General features: G+C 41.8%; 1 long non-coding RNA gene across 3 annotated transcripts in view; it reads right to left on the bottom strand.

Moving 5' to 3' along the window:
- The window catches only part of LOC119472046, a 13,729-nt gene extending 8,763 nt beyond the window's left edge, over positions 1 to 4,966 (bottom strand). The window contains exons 1-2 of one of the 3 annotated variants that reach the window (XR_005201151.1): positions 4,536 to 4,966; positions 3,290 to 3,413 (exon numbers count right to left, since the gene is read on the bottom strand). This is a non-coding gene — a long non-coding RNA (uncharacterized LOC119472046). Of the gene's footprint in view, positions 1 to 3,289; positions 3,414 to 3,670; positions 4,316 to 4,513 lie in introns of those variants that run through there. The other 2 variants (XR_005201152.1, XR_005201153.1) reach the window with 2 other exon arrangements.
- Positions 4,967 to 6,682: the final 1,716 nt, after the last annotated feature.

Below are 6,682 nucleotides of genomic sequence, written 5' to 3'. Positions count from 1 at the left end.
AAAAAAAAAAAAACTGTTTTCCTGGAACCACATTGTAGTATATGGGTTCCAAGAAACCCATACCTGGAGATATGCTAGACAGGTATTACAACTTCCTGCAATACTCAGGACTGGTGCTCAAAGAAGAGGGTTTTAATCCCTAACCTTTGGATAACAGTGGCCTTTCTAAAAGTACCTGATCTCTATCACTCACATTGTCTTCCACTTTGATATCTCCACCACTGCTCTATGCTTGTGTATGTTAGCAAAAACATCTATCCAGGCCAATGTCACTTCTGCTATCACAGAAGGGTTGTAAAAATCTTAAGATTGAACTAATCATTAATTTTACTCACTTTAAAACACACAAGGATTTTCCTGGAGTTGGGCGACTCTCTGCCCTCACTCATATGGTACCTGATTTGTGTTTCACCTGGAGTTGCTTTAGTGGTGAAATAATTTTCATTCACAGGGTACCTTTTCTCTAAAGAGCTATAGGTGCTTCCATGTAGTATGGCACACAGCCATACTACACAGCCATAAAAAAGAATGAAATCATGTCCTTTGCATCAACATGGATGGAGCTGGAAGCCATTATCCTAAGTGAACTAACACATGAACAGAAAACCAAATGCTGCATGCTCTCATTTATAAGTGGGAGCTACACTGAGTACACATGAACACAAAAAACAAACACAGGGAGGCCTACCTGAGGGAGGAGGGTGAGGATACAAACCTCCTGTAGCCCAAACCCCAGTGACACAATTCACCCATGTAACAATCCTGCACAAGTACCCATGAACATAAAAGGTTTTTTAAAGAGCTATAGATACTTCATTACATTGTGTTATGCTAAAGCTCAATAAATCTACTTAAGCTTGTAGTCATCCCCCAAATTAAATAGAGAGACAATGAGCCATAAAGCAGTAAAATGAGGAGCACACGGAGACAGAATTGAGATTCTAGGCTCTTGAGTCTTGACTCTCTTTACAATATTTCCAACTTTTCTTGATGTTCTTTACACATGCTCCCTTTTCATAAGCACTTCAAAAATAATATACACTCCGAAATACAGCTGCAGAGCAGACTTCCCAGCCTCAAACTTGTTCTTCCTGTCCATCTAAGCACCACTGATATTTAGAAAATTCTTGTATTTCTACCAAGAAGCCTTTTTGCTACACTTTACTTTCTGTTGTTCTTTTGTTTTCTAAATATAAGGCTATCTCACAATATTGAGTACAACACTGGTTAGCTCTTACTGCTTTTCAGTAATATACTTTCACCACCCCTTCCCTCCAGCTGAGAATTATTGCAGTAAATTGGATGGTTCTGTTATTAGCCTATTTGTATAAATTTAATTAGGAAAAAGGAAAATATAAAAAACAATTGTGTTAGACTGCAAAAGGTAAACATTAATGTATTAACACTATTTAGATAAACAACTTAAAAAGAAAAAGGAAAAAAGAATCCACAAGGGCTGGCTCCTCCCAAAACTCAAAGGTATCCTTCCTTTACTGCTGAATGGTTGTGATCAATTTACTCCTACCTCTACTTCAGAGTTAGCAGTTTAGCTTTTTCTAGGTTTCTGAGGCATATTGCTTTGACGAATAGAGCAATCTGAACTGATGATTCCTTGGCTTTAGAGTTATTGTTGGGATGCCAGCTGACCTGAGTCATCGGTAGAGAGCCCAGGTATGGAGGTAAGGGCCTCAACCTCTTGATAAAATTTTCAACATCTCTCTGTGCACCAAGGCATCTTCTGAATTCCATGAAGTTTATATGACATAAAATTGAAAATAGGATTTTCACACATACCTAAAAACTTTCAAATAGAGTATATGAGTAAAAAAGACTGAAATTAGAATTTGGTTTAGTTTTAACCTGCATGATCTCAGCCTTATCCAAATCTTATACTCCTGAGTACATGCCCCCTTTATAACCCATTACATATACAAGTGCAGCTGGTGTTCGAATTGATGAGGGTGGCTAGATCCTTAAATAAAAAGAAGTGGATTTTTTTTGCCACACTCTAACTTTGGACCACCATTGTCTCCAGGATTAAACATGGATATTATAATGATACCATTTGATTTATTTTTATTTATTCAAAGCTAGACACCATAAATTTTTCTGATGAATGACTTTTCAAATAGACCTGTTTATCAATGTTGCACAGGATATATTCTGCAGATTAAACATTTATGATAGAATCAAAATTAAAATTTAAGAACCTCTTTCATTGGCCTTTTTGATTGTGGCAGCGGTCTCAACAAAAGGGCAAACTGATTCACATAAATTAAAGGGCATTGAATGATCTTCAACTTTTATGCATATGGCATAAGAGATAGGCTGTGTATAAATTACTAATCACACAACTAATGCATCTACATGAACCAATGATTGTGGCTGCTTTACTCAAACTTTTCTCAAATAAAAAGCATGAATGGAACTCTGTACACATCTCATGGCAGATGACGTTAAATATTATTGGTTTCCTTGGGTTTTTTACTCACCATAAAATACAGTCAGTATGATAGATGAAGGAAGAATGGTGGATGGTGCTAAGGGCTAAGAAAATGAACATTTTTGACCCTTCAAATGCTAATTTTTAAGGCTTAAAATTATTAAACTACAGATATTTAAATAAGTGACTACAGAGACCAATAATCTTAAAGTCTCGTAGTATTTACAAATCTGTACCAGTAGACCAGAAAAAATTTTCAAATAGATTTCTGAATAAAAGTTGTGAAATATTTATTTTTATAAAGGGAGGAAAGAAATGGGATGAAATGCAGCATGGTATATTTTTATAAATTTGATTGTAATTTGCTAGGCTGGTTACCTATGGGAAGGACACAGTACATGTGAAAGCTACGTAATGCTGAAGGGTTGAACACTCATTTAAGACGTATTCAGTCTTGAAAATTGAGTTTAAAATGTTGAACTCTCATAGGTTTCTACCATCCTGACTTCATGCAAATTAAATTTGAAGCACCACAATAATCTCTTTCTGCAACTTGGAGAGTTCTCTTCACTTCCTTCATTCAGACATGCACTCATGTGCTCAGTAGGCTTCCGCTTGGCATGTTCCCGGAGCCAGGCTACCTAATTTGGCCCGCCCTATTCACATGGGTCTTAGAGAGGAAAATCTGCCAGCCCACAAATGTCCTTTTCACAGAAAACCTCTATTGACTTCTACCCAGCAACCTTCTATATAAACAACCCCTTACATTGATCTTGTAATGCTACATGAGCATTCATTTCTCTGGATACATATTTAAACAGTCATTTCTTTTAAGCTAGCAATTACCTGGTAATGCTGAATCAATCCGAAAAGTGTATTTCTAGAACAGCTTCAGAAAATCTGGTGAGAGTTCCCCTTTGCACAGCAAGCATTTCTCACAGCCTCAGGCTCATGAATGGTTACCTGAGATCTTGAAACAAGGAGACAGACACAAATAACATCGGGCGAGTCAGGACTGCACTAACATGAACTGGTTCTCAAGTCAGGAGAAAGCCAGCAGCAGGAGGATACTATCTAAGATATTTGAGATGGGATTGGTCTGGACCAGATAGACAGATAAATCTTCAAACACACACAATCACTTCAGTGTTCTCCAGATTTAAATTTAAACACGAGGAATCTTAACTATCCTAAGAAATTTAGAAATAACTGAATAACTCATCTTACCAGTTATTTACTTGGGAGATTATTTTTGGAAGATTATCAGTAGGATGATTTTTTCTTAAAAAATCAGAATCATTCTTAAATTTTAACGCCAGATTTTATATAATTTCAGGAAGTATTCCCTCTAAAGTAACAACCAGCAGTTAACTCAAAACAGACAAGCCTAGTCTTTCTTTGGAATGCACATTCTTTCTCACAAGAATTGAAATCACCAAATGCTACTTTTTCTTTGAAGACAGCTTTTCTTTAAAGGGCCGTGTTTAACTGCACCTTTTCTATATGGATGTATGCTTACAGATCTCATCATCTTCTATATTTAGAGAGATGCGCTTTCCAAAGGAAGATAGGCAGCCAATAAGGAGGATCCCATCAAAAGAGAGGTGAGTTACTATGGTTACTTTTCAGGAGGTTGAGTAACAGTGAAAGGCTGCTTTTGGCCAAATGGACCCTTTCCAGAAGAGGACCTAAAAAGAATGTTGCTATCCATACGTGTTGATTCAATTAGTCGAGACTACACTATGTCGTTTGAGCTTTAACCACAGGCTTTCTATGGGCGCTTGCTGCTTCCAGCTCTCCTAGACTGACATAGGCAGCCAAGTCAACGGAAAAATAAGGACTGAAAACTTCCGAACACTAGCCTAATAGCTATGAGCAGGGGAATCTTCACCCAAGAACCAACCCCACGGTTTACACTTAAAAAATCAAATCAGGTCATTTGGGACCAGCATCTGGCCACTTTTCAATGGCTGGGGGCGGGGTGGGATCCCGGAGCACGTCCCTCATCAAGGAAGGGAGTCTCTTCCGAGCCTCGCAGGAAAGCACCTGGCTGGAGGAGTCCAGACATACCTTGTGAGCTGGGTCCACTCACCAGATCGGCGCATGCACCTGTTAGGTAGAGGCGCGGGGTTCGGTGCTCACTCCTGCTTTTGCGGCTGTCACTCTTCAGTCGGGCGCTGACAGCGGCAGCAGCAGCAACTGCAGCTCGGCGGGCAGCCCTGGCTCCTGCAGGTCCGTCCCTCCAGTCTCTGAAGCGCCTCTCACTCCGGGTTCGCAGCGCTAGGCGGGCGCGCAGCTGTTCTCGGCTCGCATTGGACCAGAGGGAGCAGATGTTACCCGGTTGCTAGGAGCGTTGCTAGGAGGCGATGACGCCCCTCCACAGCTCGGGAGCAACTTTCCTGTCGGTCGAGTGCGCTGGCGGGGGCTGCTGGGAGCAAGGTGGAAAGCAGGAACGCAGAGGGGCAGCGAACAAAGAGCCCCGACAGAGGGGTCTGGGCTGCGCTCGCCTATGTTGGGGCCGGCAGAGTGGGCTGCGGGGTGGGGCTGGGCGAGAGCCGCGGGCCCGGCAGGTGAGTGGCCCCCCGCCTCCCCGGGCAGGTCACTCTCTGCAAGCCATGGTTCGGTGTCCCCTATGGAGGTTGGGCTTGGGGAGAAGAGGGGTGGGGCGGCACTTGCAGTGGCTGAGGGAGCTTCGGGTTTGGCTCAGTGGTTTTTTTTTTTTAGACCCTGACACTTCCTCTGGGATACTCTTCGCCTTGAAGCAGAACACTGAGAAGGGAAACCCGAATGAGTTCATGGGTGTGACCCGGGGTGAGGCGTTTGGGGATGAGCAATATAGTATCTTCCGCCTCTGGGACTCTCCTCCCTGGTGTGTTCGTGTTTGTGTCTGCCGGTTTGAGCACTTGATAGATTCTGAGGAGGGATATACTAACTAATCCAAAAAATCAGCCTGGAGTCTAATTCCTTTTGGCTGTCTGTGGCTGCCTACTGGCAGGGTGCCTCAGATTTAAAAAAAAAAAAAAAAAAAAAAAAAAAAAAAAAGTTCTCGTGGTCTAAAATACGTCCTTCACACAGAAAGTCTTCATTTTGATCCAACAGCTAATTAAAAACTCAGGCCAACTTGTAAACTTCTTTAAAATAAACATGCACAAAAGCAAAGGTATTTTTCACAAAGGAGACTAGAGGTGTGCATGTTCTAGCACTTTAGAATACTTTAGTGTACAATTACACTTCAGTATAAATTTACCCAGATGATTGCATGATTTCTTACAGCTCACTCAGCTATGTCTTTGTTTTACATTGCTTTTGTTGTTGTTGTTGTTGTTGTTAAATAGGGCTGTTTTCTTGGGGATGGGAAATTAGAACATCAAAAGTGTGCAATCTGGATAGCGAGTAAGCCAAATTAAAGAAGGGAAGACGAAAAGTCTGGTACAGAAATGTTTCCCAAGGCTATCTTCAGAGAGAATTACACTGAAGAAGAGATACACCACATCCCTCGTTCCCTGTAGAGTCATGCCAAGGAAAGAAGAGAGCCCTACTGAGAAACAATTAGAACTGTTGCTGTCTTTGGAGCCAGGGCAAGGTTGCTGTGCAGTGCTATGTTGATTCCTGTGGTGGCTGGCACTCTGTGAGGCTGAAGGGGCTACACCAGCCGCCCACAGCTCTCAGGGCCCCATGCTTGCTCTCTCAACACCTACTGTATGCTGTTTATTAGCCTAAGATTTAAAAAGCTGGTAACCTAAAATAACTGTCTGAAGAAGTAGTAATAAGCCACAGGGCCTTGAAGATGTGATGATAAAGTTTCAGCTATTGGGTATGGCAGTGGGCTTTGAGATGGGTATCTCAAATCCCGGAGACGGTCCTAGCCAGAAATACATCACTGCTACCTCCTTCTTAGTTAGAATAAGGGCAAGATGGTGCTAATATCTCAATCAGCCTTGCCTTCTTGTCCAGCTCATCTCATGACACTCTCCTCCTTGCTCTTTAAGGTCCAGTCACCCTGGACTTTTTAGGGAAGGGTCCCACCTGCCGAAGGTATTTTGTACATGCCGTTTCTTCTTTCTTAATGTGCCTCCCTTTTACCTGGCTTACTCCTACTCAGCTTTCACGTCTCAGCTTAAATACCACTTCCTCATAGCAGCTTCCTCTGACAGCCTCCCACTGACTACATTAGCCCCCTAATTACATTCCCAATTCAGCCTACCAATCCCATTTCACAATATTCATCACACCAGATTT

Source organism: Cebus imitator, unplaced genomic scaffold (genome assembly GCF_001604975.1).
Source record: "Cebus imitator isolate Cc_AM_T3 unplaced genomic scaffold, Cebus_imitator-1.0 Scaffold83, whole genome shotgun sequence".
Classification (NCBI taxonomy): Eukaryota; Metazoa; Chordata; class Mammalia; order Primates; family Cebidae; genus Cebus; species Cebus imitator.
The sequence above is the reverse complement of the archived record's forward strand: the minus strand, read 5'-3'. Positions and strand labels throughout refer to the sequence as shown.